This window comes from Camellia sinensis, chromosome 11 (genome assembly GCF_055761805.1).
Source record: "Camellia sinensis isolate YWXY chromosome 11, ASM5576180v1, whole genome shotgun sequence".
In the NCBI taxonomy this organism is placed as follows: domain Eukaryota; kingdom Viridiplantae; phylum Streptophyta; class Magnoliopsida; order Ericales; family Theaceae; genus Camellia; species Camellia sinensis.
The window spans coordinates 108970431-108984797 of NC_138971.1; positions in this window are offsets into that span (position 1 = coordinate 108970431).

Here is a 14367-nt window from a genome sequence, read left to right on the forward strand (position 1 = left end):
TATTATACACCAAGCTCAAAAACGATTTTAAGATAGGTAAAAACAAGATGCAAAAATGGGGAATAATGGGACTAGAATCTCACCCTTGAAGACCCCTTTACAAGTGATGCTCCAATGGCCCTCCTTGGCTTGAATCCAACACCAAAACTTCAAAATCAGTCCCTTAGAACCTCAGTAGCTAAGTGAAGGTGAAACACTAGGTGTTTGTGTGCAATAGTATGGACTAAAGCACACTTTAACACACACAAGAGGGAAAAAGAGAGAGATAATGTGTATCTAACCCTAACCCTAGAACTCAAACCCTAACAATGGCTGTCTCAAGTCTCTAACCTCCTTTGCCAAGAGAGAAGACCCTCTCTTTATGGAGCCTTTTTGTCTTGTAAAGCTTACAAGACAAGCTTCATAAGAGGGAGATCCCTCCATACACGTGTATGGAGGGGAGCAAAAGTAAGACAGCTGTCTTAAAATATCTGCAAAAGCAGATGCACAGTAGTCGGCCGGCCAAAAATGCCATTTTGGCAAAATTGAGTGTCGACCGGCAACAAATAGTGCCAACCGGCAACAAACAGTGCCGACCGGCAATAAAAAGTGCCGATGGCAGCAAAAACCAGCCGGTGGCCTCTAGCTGCTGCCGGTGGTGTGTGGGGATGCCTCACAAGGCATTCCCTGCCCCTCCAAGGCAAGATGCAAGTGTTTGGTGCAAAACCAGACACTAAACGGTCGAGTTCGGAGATCCTGAGGCAAGGCGCGTAGCCGAGACCTTCGGGAACTCCAAACGAACACAAACATGGATGATCACCGAGTGTTCAAACGTTGACGTCCAAGTCTTGAGGACGGTCAAAAATGGGCTGTCTACAGTTGCCCCTCTTTGACAGAACTCGAAAGTCATAACAATGACGGGAGTGAATGTCAAAGCCCAGAGACGACCCATTTTTGACAAGGCCGAAGACTTAGACAAACAAGCAAGACAAATAAGGTATGCGCCCGGAGGCAGGGGCAAAATGCAAAACAATGCACGAAGCCGAGCATAACTTATGATCATGCAAAGAAAGCTGTAATGAAGCACACATGCGACAATTTTAAGCTAGCATACACCAAACTACACTACAATGAAGAAAGGATGTAAGAGAATTATGCAATTCTCGATACTTCTCACTCGGAGGATATAATACCTGTTCGGTTTGTCTGGTTGCACCAGCCTCAAATGAACCGTACATACAATATCGTGCCTGCAAAGAACACAAACTTAACAGGTACAATATTATTAGCAACATGCATGACAATGCAAAATGGATGCAAAACGATATGCAATAGATACAAAACAATGTATAAACAATGCAAATGAAGATGCAATGTAATTGAAACAATGCAAACTATATGCAAAGCAATTGAATCACGATCCAATCACGAGCGGTTCGAAACCACACCTATGTCAAATAGGTTGATGGAGGTAACAAGTCTGTCTACCGTAGAACGGTCAACTGAACTATGAGCATTGTAGACAGACGCAAGAACGAGTATTGGGTGGAATTGACACAAGTGGGGAAACGACCCGCTGGGGAAAAGACAATGATCCTAATGCCGGATGCAAAAATTACACTACAATGTAATATATGGATATGTTAGGAAGATGGCAATGGATATGGCGCGCGGGACAAACCAAATCTTGCCTAGGAAAGGCATGCACGCATACAGGCCATGTTTAACATAGAACGGTCTACTGAACTATGCTTCGACACGAGAAGTATGGGCACATACCAGACCAAGCTCAACATGGAAAGACGCAAGCCATAGATGGAGGTGATGCAATGAAATGCATGCGATCTACAATGCAATGGATATGGCACGCGGGCCAAACCAAACCTTGCCTAGGAAGGGCATGTACGCATACAAGCCATGTGTAACACAGAAAGGTGCCGCAACCCTTAAACCAACATACCAGCGTGGAATAGGCGTGATACACATGCAGAACTGTGTTTTAACATGAACAGTAAGGGAACATACCAGACCAAGCTTAACTTGGAAAGGCGCAAGCCATAGGCGGAGGAGGTGATGCAATGAATGCATGCAAACTATAATGCAATATCTACAAATATGCAATGGAATGGATATTTACAAAAAATGCATGACAATGCAGTATGATGCGATCTACTGGGGAAAATGCAATGGATGCATGCAAGCTACAATGGAAATGCATGACAATGCACTATGATGCAACGGCTATGATTGCAGCTTTCCCTATCTTACCAATAGGGCGATATACTAGGTTGGTTCAGTATCCAGAACTGAGGTGCAGACATGCTGCCTCAATCTATGGGGCTTCCATACAGATTTCAAGCCGAGGATTCACCCCTGGGTATTTAAACCAGACTTTAGTCTCGAAACTCCCGAACCTTTGCGTTCTAGGCATAAGCCATTCGAACTCTAGTTTTCACCGTCCCAGTTGGTCTTCTAGGAACTCACCGCAAACATAGGCAGGTGGCTTTACCAGACCACCGAAAGTCGTTCGGGCACGACAAACACCGAAGGACTTGCACCTTCAGAGGATTTAAGGTCTCCTAGACCGGGATGCAAAATGTATGCATGACAATGCATGTTGTTTTTTTGTGTTTTGTTTTTTTTTTTTTGAAATGCAAATGATGCATGAAATGCATGTTGCATGGAATGCGCGACAACACGCGGCTTAAGATGTGCATGACAATGCGAACGAACTACGCACATCAATGCGCCAAAGGTTTTGCACTCTCCAAGGATTTAAGGTCTCCTAGACCGTGCGTATTTAAGGTCTCGCCAGACCATGCGTGTTTAAGGTCTCGTCAGACCGTGCGACCAATACCGAAGGACTTGCACCTTCCGAGGATTTAGGGTCTCCTAGACCGTGCGTATTTAAGGTCTCGCCAGACCAGTGAGTGCACAGGACAGTGCGATGCAGAGTGAATGTACAAAATAGTGCGATGCGCTAAACAGTGCAATCGATATGCAATGCACAAAACAGTGCGATGGATTGAAATGCACAAAACAGTGCGATACGCAAAATAGCGTGATCGATATGCAATGCACAAAACAATGCGATGCGCTAAATAGCGCGATTGAAATACAATGCACAAAACAGTGCGATGCGCTAAACAGCGTGATTGAAAAACTGCACAAAACAGTGCGATGCGCAAAATAGCGCGATTGATTCGAAATGCACAAAGCAGTGCGACGCGCAAAATAGCGCGAATGAGATACAAAGTGTAAGTGCACAAGATAGTGCGAGTGAGTGCATGTTCTATGCAAACGAGGCGCACAGGCCGATGAAAATGACACAAAATGAAACACGCATGCCCCATAAGATGCAACATGAAACAAATGAGACACGTATGCCTCATAAGATGCAAAATGAAACAAATGAGACGCGCATGCCTCATAAGGTGCAAAATGATGCTCAGTGCGACACGTATGCCACACGGGATGTAGATGGACTTAAATGCGTAACAACGCACGTGTTTCGGAATGCATGACAATGCTTGGAATAAAAAATGCAATGACAATGCAAGAGAGATGTGCATGACAATGCAAGGGGTGCGTGTTACAACGCATGTAGTGTATGCATAACAATGCAATCGTGAGGCGCATGACAGCGTGATGTAATGCACCGAAATAGTGCGATGAACGCGCGCAACGCACACGGGGCAACTTTTGGATCTCGTAAGAGGCAAAAAGGATACCAAAGGATACAACCTTGCACGAGTTGGAGTGCTACGCATAGAAGACGCGGTCCGAGGTCAAAACGGAGGCCGGTTGAGCATCGGAGATACACTTTCTTGCACTTTCTTGAGCTATGAAGACCAAAAACTTCTCATATGGCCTAAACAAGGTTGTGGGAACACCACCGGTCGGAAGGGGAGGCCACCGGCTGTCCACCGGCTGCAAAATAACTCCATCGGCACAAAATATTGCCGGCCGGCACAAAATATTGCCGACCGGTAAAAAGTTGCTGAGTCGGGGCAGTTTCAACAATTCACTACGGGTGTTTTAAAATAGGGTTCCTAAACCCTATTTTCTCATTCCTCTTCCGCCGAAAACTCTCACCTTCTCTCTCTAGAGCGTTTTTCTCTCCCCGTTTCTCCGTTTCTTCGCGTTCTACGCCTGTTTCGTCGTCGGATTCGCGATTTTCTTCGCGTTTCGGACATTTTCAACCGAACAAAACTTTGTTTCGGTGCCTCGTTTGGCGTTCCCACCTTTTTGGGGTTTGTTCCCCTTGCTTTCCTCTTCATTTTTGTGCCTTTTCACATTCCGGCCTTCCCGGCCATTTTCGACCTTCCCGGGGGTTGACCTTTCGGTTGACTCTTCGTATTCCGGTCCGGTTTTCCTTCCTCCGGCTATTTTCTCATCACTCTTGACATGGCGGATGACATTCCTCACGGTGGGACTCCTCCGGACCACGAGATGGATCCCGGGGTCGAGCTCCTACCATTGAGCGAGCGCCCGTTCGACCCGGCGACCTATCGGTCGGCGATCCATGTTCTGCCCCCCGACGGCCTGCGTCAGTTTTGGAGCTTCGAGAGGCACGTGCCACCCGAGTTATTGCTGCGCGAGCCTACCTCCCACCTGTCCTTCGGCACTTCCGAGGTAACTCTCTTTCTTCTGCTTTACTTTCCGCAATGTAGGGCACAAAAAACTGTCATAGCTTATTTATGCTCTTTAACTGCTTTATTCTGATATGCTATACACCGTAGTTGACTGTAATCATACATACAACTGACATCTGCTTGAGACTGACACATGCACACACACTGCACTAGCGCTGAATCACTCAAACACACTGCACCCACTGTATACACATTGGTACCCAGCATTTGCTTGAATCTGTCAAACTATGCACACATGTTATACTGCTCTGAACTACCCAAACACGCTGACACATCACACGCTGTAGTTCACTGTAAGCACACCGGCACCCGGTATTTGTTCAAATCTGTTAAACTTGCACGCATGCCACATCTGTATGCTTCTTAAAACTGCATTTTGAATGTTGTCTTGCAATTTGTTATTTTCTATTTACAGGAGGATTCCCATACCATCTGCGGGTATGGGAACACTGGCGCTCGGGAGTGGTACGACGAGCTCCCTGACGCAGTCCGGCGCATAGTGGACCGTGCAGGCTTCGGCGCCTTCTGCCGAGGACTCTCCAGGCTTTCTACCTGCAGACCTCTCCTTGCCGCTCTGGCGGAGAGGTGGTGGGACACCACCGATTCATTTCACTTCTCCACAGCAGGGGACATGACGATGACCCCTTACGATTTCTCGATGCTCACAGGCATCGGGGTAGGGGGTGATCCGATCCCCTTTGATATCGACATGGATGAGTGGACCGCCGCTCAGGTCCATCTGCTGGGTGAGGCGCCACCTCTAGCTCGTCCAGGTTTTGTGCGGTACTCCTGGTTCGAGGTCCAGTTTAGGGTCCAGCCCGTGTTGGAGGAGGAGGCGCAGATGACCCAGGAGGACGTGGAGAGGTATGCACGCGGCTTCCTCATGTTCTTGTTTGGGACGACCATCTTCGCCGACCGGGCGAACACCGTGCCTCTCTGTCTTCTCAGTGCACTGGTGGACGTCCGGGACATCCTGCATTATGATTGGGGTGGCGCCGCTCTGGCCACCCTGTATGGATACATGAGCTCAGCTTCCCGCGACAGCGGCCAGTTGCTCGGAGGCTATTGGCGGGCTTGGGAGGTACACTTCTTCTCCGCTTTTCATTTCTGCCCTATATTTTTTGTACTCTGTACACTGCATACACTGTAGTCTGCTTTATGCTTGCTGTATACTGTACACACGGCACACACATACATTCTGCTTTACACTGACTGCACACTGCTCACACTGTACACTGTACACAATACACTGCACAACACACGGCTCTGTCATTTCTGCTTTATTCTGTATTCTGCTTTATCTGATAAATGCACTGGTATTTACCTTGCAGTTGTGGGTTTACGCCTACTTTCCCAGGCTCGCACCTGTACCAGTCACAGAGACTCCTCTGGTCCTCCCCTTTTCACGCCGCTTTGACGAGAGGTGCACCCGGCGACCACGAGAGACATTCGGCTTCTTCCACCGATACTTCGACACCATTACCCCTGCCAAGGTATGTCTTACTTGTAGTTCATTTAAGCTTCGCCTTTCCACTGCATATTTCAAAAACAGTAGATAACAAACTGTCTGTCACTTTCAGATCACTTGGCGGCCGTGGGCTCCATTACCGGGGGTGACGCGAGACCGATTTGCCGGTGCGGAGGAGACCTCGCGTTTCCGAATCTTGTTGGAGGGCCCGATCTGTCGGGCTTGGTACCTGGGTGAGCGTTTCCTACGCCAGACCCTGGGGTTACCTGAGCAGATAGTCCCGGTTCACCCTCCTGTGGACATGAGGGAGACCGAGAGGCTCACCACCGAGCAGATGGATGATTACACTATCAGTTGGGAGGAGGCCCGCTTTAGAGGCGTCGGCGATTATCGAGAGTACGTGCAGACGTATCTGATGTGACCTCTGAGCGGCGGCCGTCAAGCAGGGGGATCCAGGCCTGTGGCGCCAGCGGCTAGGGCTGGAGCAGGAGTTGGAGCAAGAACTGCAAGGAGGTCCCGAGTCCGGGGCAGGGGCGGAGTTCAGGGAGGACGGGGAGCTGGCTGGCCCGCCTTGCCTGCTGCACTGACTTTCCGGGGGCAGGGTAGGGCGACCTATCAGATCCCCTTCGCCCCTCCGCCAGCTGATCATGAGTTCATCGGTGTCCCCGACTTACCTCCGGTATGTATTACTACATTTTGTATAGTCATTTCATTTCAGTTCATTTGATATTCCACAGAATATTAATGCATCTGACACTTTTGCAGGCTTCTTCTGAGTACACCCGTCAGTCGTTGGCGATGAATGCCTCGATGATGGGGATGCTTCAGCAGACTTTTGATCTCCTGGCCCTCTACAGCATTCCGATATGTTCTTCTGAAATTGGCCTCAAACCATTCATACCCTGCTTCACATAATCCGATGTACGGCATGACACCTGACACACTGATCTCACAGTATCTGATACACTGCATACACTGCATTCTGCACTGTACTCTACACTGATAAACTGCTCACGGCATTCGCACACTGTACTCATACACTGCATTTTGCACTGATAAACTGCTCACGATATTCATACACTGTGCTCATACACTGCATTCTGCACTGATAAACTGCTCACGGCATTCATACACTGTGCTCATACACTGCATTCTGCACTGATAAACTGTCCACAGTATACTGATGCATTTCCCTTTTGTGTACTTTTTCAGCCTCCTTTCCAGATTCCCATGGCAGGAGGTGCTCCAGCTGGACCTTCTGTCCCCGCTCGAGGGAGAGACGAGAAAGGCAGAGCATTCCCCCGCACTAAGGCGGGGCGCACTCATGTCGGGAGTAGCTCGCGAGCTCCAGTCCCAGATGATGATGATGACGAGGAGACAGAGGCGGAGTCAGAGTCATCAGAGGAGGAGACTGGAGACGGCACTAGCTCGGGCTCTGGCGACGACGCTGATGATGCTCCTGGACCCTCATCCAGGAAGAGGACTAGGACGGACTGATGCCCCCCCCCCCCCCGGAGTGCTCGACTTGGATGCAGATTTTTGTTATTCTTCTTCTTTCTTTCTTGTACTTTTCTCTTTTTGTAGGTAGTTAGATTACCTTGTACTGTCGCAGACAGATTTTTGTTTCCAAAACTTGTACATTTGCAAAGATGATGAAATGAAACAGGCTTTTTATCTGAAAATGTGTTTACATTCGTATATCTTTACCTTTCATACTTTGCATCGCATCACACCATATTACACCTCAATGTAAATGAAATTGATTGGTTGTCTGAAAATTGAACACTTGCACTATAATAATCAGATAACTAAACAGCCCACAGCAAAATAACCCAAGCAACCCACTGCCTGATTCTGGACATACAGCCCTCATCTACTGGGGATTAATCTGCATACAGCCCGTAACACAGTATTCGTTTCATTCTGCACACGGTAAACTTCAAACAAAACAGCCCAATCTGACAAGACGGCCTTCAAAGGTGAAACAGGCTAGGGTTGAAACACAATCGAATATAGAGAATGGCACAACATTCTGAGCATAAACGATTAACTTTCGGAAAAGGGGTTTTCTTAACCGGGGTATCGAGCCTACAACCGGACACAGCGGGGAGGACTCAAACAAAGAGGTACACGACCTAAACACAACGAGACACGCTCGGAAGAGACCTAAAACAAAGGTTGAAATAAATAAAACAAAAGATACGACACACAGACGCGTTGACGACGATGGGGGACCTCAGATCACGAGGAGCCAGTTTCTTTGGGTATTATTTCCCACCCTTTTCTCATTTGTGATTCTCACATCACTCGGCCCTCGGGCTCGATTTTTCTCTCAAAACCCTTTGGCTCACTTTTTCTCTCAACTTACACCTCTCTATTCTTTATTCTCTCGTTCTTTCGTCCCTCCCCGGGGTGATTAATGAATGAATAGGAAGGTGCGGGTTCATGCCCAATGCCGTTAGCTCACAGCTATTTCTTCTGGTGGGAGGAGTGCCCTCCTGGCAAATATGTTGACGGCGGGGGAAAGACAGAACGCCTGACTCAACTGTGCCCCTGGTTCATCATTTTGACCATTTTTTGGTTTTGGTTTTCTACTAAAACAGTTTTGATCAAAATGAGAGTCGGATTAACGTACTTGTTCGATTTTTTTGATTTGAAAGCCATGCAAGTTAGGCTGTAAGCACTAAAAATTTTCCTTTTTGGGTCCAAGAAAATGGTCCAGTTTTGGAAAATGGGATAGTTTTTGAGAAAATAGTCAACCTCAGTAAAAATTTTCAAAAACTATTTTTGCAAACAGCTGATGCTCTACGAGCATGGAACTTACTCTTTTTGAGATGCGCAACCTCGGATCGGAGGCAATGGAAAATTGCCCCTAATTTGAAGAACGCCGCACGGCAACGGAAAGTTGCCCCTGGTTTGAATGGCGGCTCGCGACGACTGGTGGCAACGAAAAGTTGCCCCTTGTTTGGATGGTGCCGCAGCAATTCACAGACAGTCTTCATTGGTGGTGGCCGAACTCTTGGACACAGAGATGACAAAGACGGTCACAACAAATATATGGACACAGTCACCTTAGAAGGTGTTGGCGACCAAACTTTTGGATGAAATCAAAACCATTGCATGGACTGAGACGCTATGAAAGCGTTGGGGGTTGGACTTCAGGATGAAGTTGCCTACGTATCCCAGACATGGGAATCAAGCCTTACGTAGTTTCGGTTAAGGTACACTCGGGTATTTTAACCTTCACTTTTCAGGCTCTACTTTTGCCAAGGTGCCCAATGCGGGTTTTCGACCTTGCGAGCTTCTTTTCATTTTTTTTGTTTATTTCTTTTCCTTTTCTTTTTGCATTTTTCTTTTTCCTTTTCTTCTTCTCTTTTTGTATATATTTTTTTCTTTTCTTTTTTTTCTTTTTTTGTATTTTTTGTATTTTTGTATTTTTCTCTTGCTCTAACTTTTGCCTGGGCCGCCCTTCCGGGTTTTCGGCCCAGCGAGCCTCTCAAAGGGTAAAAGTGTAGCAAGTCCATGCCAAATGGTTTATAAAGTTGAAGCCTCTCTGTGTCTAAGAGAACGGCTGTTGCAATGATTTGCAGAAGAATCCATCCCGGTTGCTCCACGAGCTTCTTCCGGCGAGATCTACTCTTTCTGATTCGGCTTTGGTGCCTCTTGCTCGAGGGCTGCTTCAGAACTGGCCATATAGACCTTGCATGGCGTTTGACCGTTGAACTTTCTGAACGGGTTCAAGGTTTGAAACGGATGGGTTGAATCTTGAGGCTGAGAGCGATCCTAGGCTGCACAATCTCAAGAGCGGTTCCACACAGGTCTTCACAGGGCCGTGTAAAACATTTGTTTTTGAAAGTTTTTAAGAAAGCGACGACTCGCTCGCGCCGAAGATAGTGTGGAACCAATCTGGATCAAGCCAGGATCCTTCCCAGTACTCACGCCGACAAGCGTGGTTTCATTAGAAAAAAAAACTTAGCATGCTTCTCTTTCTCTCAAAATGATCAAAATTTTGCAAAACCCGAGGAATTCCTTCCTCTTCGTTTTTATTACCGCAGTGTTTGAAAAGTTTTGAAAAACTTTTAGGTTAATGCAATGAGTTTGGCGCGCAGGAGAGCAGGCGAGATGTACTGTCAGCCCGTTCAAGTCCTCTGGCACAATTAACTTATACTGGAAGCAAGCGTGAAAATGAGATAGCCACAGCTGTTTCATTCAGATCTGTTGGTATAACTGGCCCCTCGGCAGAAATAGACTCAAAAACAAAAAGCGGGTAATTACAAGACAAAACGGTGTTCGGGACAACAACCCCAGAATCACCTGGTATTCTATACAAAGGGGACTGACTCGATACAACAAGACAGACCCTTAAGCAAAAAGACTGACTTAGAACAAAGAGACAGACTCAAAACAAAAGACTGACTCGATTTCCAAGCCAGAATTTACAAAACTCGGTTTCACCGATGCTCAAAAATGCGTGCTAGACGCTACATCCAAAATATGCCGAACGCCGCCCGCAGGTGGTTCACTTTCTGACTACATACTCGCAGTATCTGTGCCCTCAAAATCCAGCAACTGGGTAGTAACGGACTTGGCTGAGGTGGGCGGGAGGATAACCTCATTATCAATCAAATCTTGCACCTCATGACGGAGGCGAGAACAATTGTCGGTTGGATGGCCTGTCTGCTGGTGGTACGCGCAGTACTGAGTAGCATCATGCGTGGCAGGGAGATTCTTCGGGAGTGGCCGAGGCTCCAAGGGTTTAAGGTGCCCCCTCTCGGCGAGGATCTGAAGTGCCTTGGACAGAGGCATGTAGAGAGCATGAAAGGCCCTGCGCCCTCGGGGCAGGTACTTTGGAGTCTGAGCACTCTTACTAGCCGTACAGGCAAAAGGGTCGGCAGGCGCCACCTTAGCTTTCTGATCTTTCCCGGGTACAGGGGCGGGAATAGGAGAAACTGTTCTGGCATGACGGGGCCTATCCCGATTTCCTGACTGATTTGAACTACTCTCAGGTAGAGTGGGGAAAGCATCTTCCACAGTTTTTGCCACAACCGCGGATATCTGTTGCTTATTCATCCCCCCGGCTTTCAAAGCCTCGACTGCCCACAACAGTTGTTCGATGGGATCGGCGTCTACCTTTGCTTTGTCTTTTCCTCTGGCCTCAGCCTGATCGAGGATTTGGGTTGATGCTGGCATGTTATTGCCGTAGCTGGAGGCCATCTCCGGCTGACTGAGTTCGATCACAATTCGCCCCAACAGCGGGGGCTCCTGAGGTACAAAACTCCCGGCATATGGTGCGGCTGGAGGTGAAGCTGACATTCCGTAGGCGAGATCTACCACAGACATCTGGAGATCACCTATCATCCCCATTAGTTCAAAGGTGGTGGGCTTATGAGCCTGATACAACTGGGGGGCCCAGACCGAGTGCACAACAGGCGTCCTGGGTGGATGTGGCATATCCATGTTGGTCTCACTTTGCAGAGTGATCCCTTGATCTAATGCAGTTGTCATAGCCATGAACTCTTCTGAATTCTGCGTCGTCATAAGTCCTGCCTCGGCAAGGGGGAACACTGGCTATTCTGTATCAACTCTCTGATCCTCTGAACTGAAAGGAAAAGCAGACAGCATTTCAGCCCAAACTAATCAAACACGGGCATAGCCGAACAACTGTACTCCATTACTGATCACTGTTCTCAGAAACCACTGTCCCCAAATCTGAATCTGATACCCGCAGATATAACTGATTCTCAAAACACTGATGCCCGCAGGCCTGATACTTGCAAACTGGTATGTACTTTATGTACTTTCCTGTAAAAAAACATTCTAAAAGCACATAGCAAGTAAGAAAGAGCCAAAACACCCCTATGTTGGGGTAGGGTTTCCCTGTCCTATTTTGTCAGGAGCTAGGGTTTCACTATGCACGCAGCAGTTTCAAACAACCTAATATCGGGTAAGCAACCTGTCCTAGCTTGGAATGGTCACTATGGATCCGAATATGCACTAGGTCGAATGGTCAAAAAAGGGTGCCCCAGTAAAACTGGGGTTTGTGTTCCCATACTGTCAGAGCCCATAGTCGGTCAGCCTTATGGTCATGTCTTGACAAGACAAGCCTCCGGCAAACCGTTCAGGAATGGTAGACGGCAAACACTGTGTTCCTAGGTGCACCAATGCACATGCAATGCAAAGAAACACATAAGTGAAATCAAAACAAGATATCACGAGTTCGAGTCAAGCTCTCTAAGATCCCCAGCAGAGTCACCAGAAACTGTAGACGCGCCCGCGGAGGGGGACCTCGCTACTACAGTTCGGACTCGATTTGTGTCACGGTTCTTAATCTTGAACCAAAGAGTCCAAATCCGGCAAATCGTTTTGAGAAACAGATTTGTGAAAAGTAGTGTCAAACATGGACTGCTTTGCCAGATACAGAGTCGCCACCTAAATATTTTTAAATGGGAGAATTTAGGAAACCCTGACTCGGTGCCGAAGGCCACATGTCCGTCATCACCGGAGTTGTCTCTGCTCGGGAGCTAGGGTACGATTGGGGAAGGTCAGCTATGAGCACCCCCTCTTGCCCGGTCCGAAGACCGGCCTCTACTAACCATGATATCCATTTTTGAAAACGTTATGTGTTCTTATTCTGGTTATTAGCCTAGAATTACTATGTTATGCGCGCAACAAACAAGTATAGACTAAATTGCCTAATTTGGAAATAAGCATTGCATATCCGTTTGTTTTGGAAAAATGTTTTGGAGTTTGCTACTCGCAAGTAGGCTAAAATACGGATTTCAACAAGTTTTTCCAACTCTAACAATCCAACCTTCACCCACAGGCATTCAAACAGTTTAACACATAAGCATTTAGCCGCATGGCAAGCATACTGTCATGTTAACATTCACACGCATGCGAGATGCTAAAGCATAAATACTTACATCGTACTCCGTGCCAAAACAGTAAACTAGTTAGCAAACATGCATGTCCTAGTTCATGTTAGATTGCCTAATGCAACACATACAGGATGCAATTAGATAGGCTCGGCTAACCTAAGCATGGCATATGAAATGCGATCAACTATCACATATTCAATTTTTGAATTGAAGTACAAATGCAGTTAGCGTGATGTACCGAGCCTAATGCATGCAATACAAATGCATGAATGCACACATGCATAGCATAAGGTATGCTAAATTAAACGTGCCCTAATACTAACCAACAAAGCAGGTAAGTAAAAGGGAAGAAAGAAGTGGGATTGGAAGACATACACACCACTCACGCACACTTATTACAGTTTTGCCCTCACTCGGAGGGACCAAATAAATAATACAAATTAATTAACTACGCAAGCTAATTAAATATTACAAATTGCCTAATCAACTAAGCAAATTAACTTAAGCTAAGAAAACAGGAAAGCGCCTCGGGAAATGCACCGCCATGTGTAGGCTGCCTCTGTTTTCCTTCCTTTACTCCCCTGGAGGTTGCCAAAACCTCAGGACGGCTTCTCTGGACATTGGGGAGTGCCACCGGCTGAATGGAATTGCCACCGGCAGTGTGGTATGGTCACCGGCACAAAGTAAAGCTATTGGCTGGTGATTTAATGCCGGTCGGCAATATATACTGCCGGTCGGCAAAGAAAGCCTGCAGAACCTGCAACTCACAGCAACAGAGGGCAAGGCAAAGCATGGCAGCACAATTCAAGGCATATATGCAACAATCATGTCCCTTATCATAGTAATGACTCAAAGAGGCATGTGTCTCGATTCTCGGACCACCAATCACGCATTTCCATGCATGATGGCCCAAAGAATCAAGTATGCAACTTTCATGTCAAATGAAATGCAAACCATACAAACAAACCAAGGCCCAATTCCTATCACCAAGTCAAGGAACAAGGCATGCATGCAAGATGCAATGCAACCTAGGCATGCAAGCTAAGGATGCAACATGGCATGGCAAGGCACTTATGCAAGCATACAAGCACACATGAGGCAATGCAAATGGATGAAAAGATGGACTTATACATGATTTAGGCAGCTCTAAATAGGCCTAAAACAGTGGCCAAAATGACCAAAACAAGGGACTAAATACACATGCACACATACATATGATTAAGGGCCAACACTTAGGCACAAATTAGACAACCCTCAAGCACACTTGAAAGGGACAATCATGGACTAATTAGCATGCATTATGAGCCTTGAAAACATGTAGGAAATGATGCCAAATTAACCTACTCATGCAAGCTATACATGCAACGAGGCCCAAGGACCTAGAGTA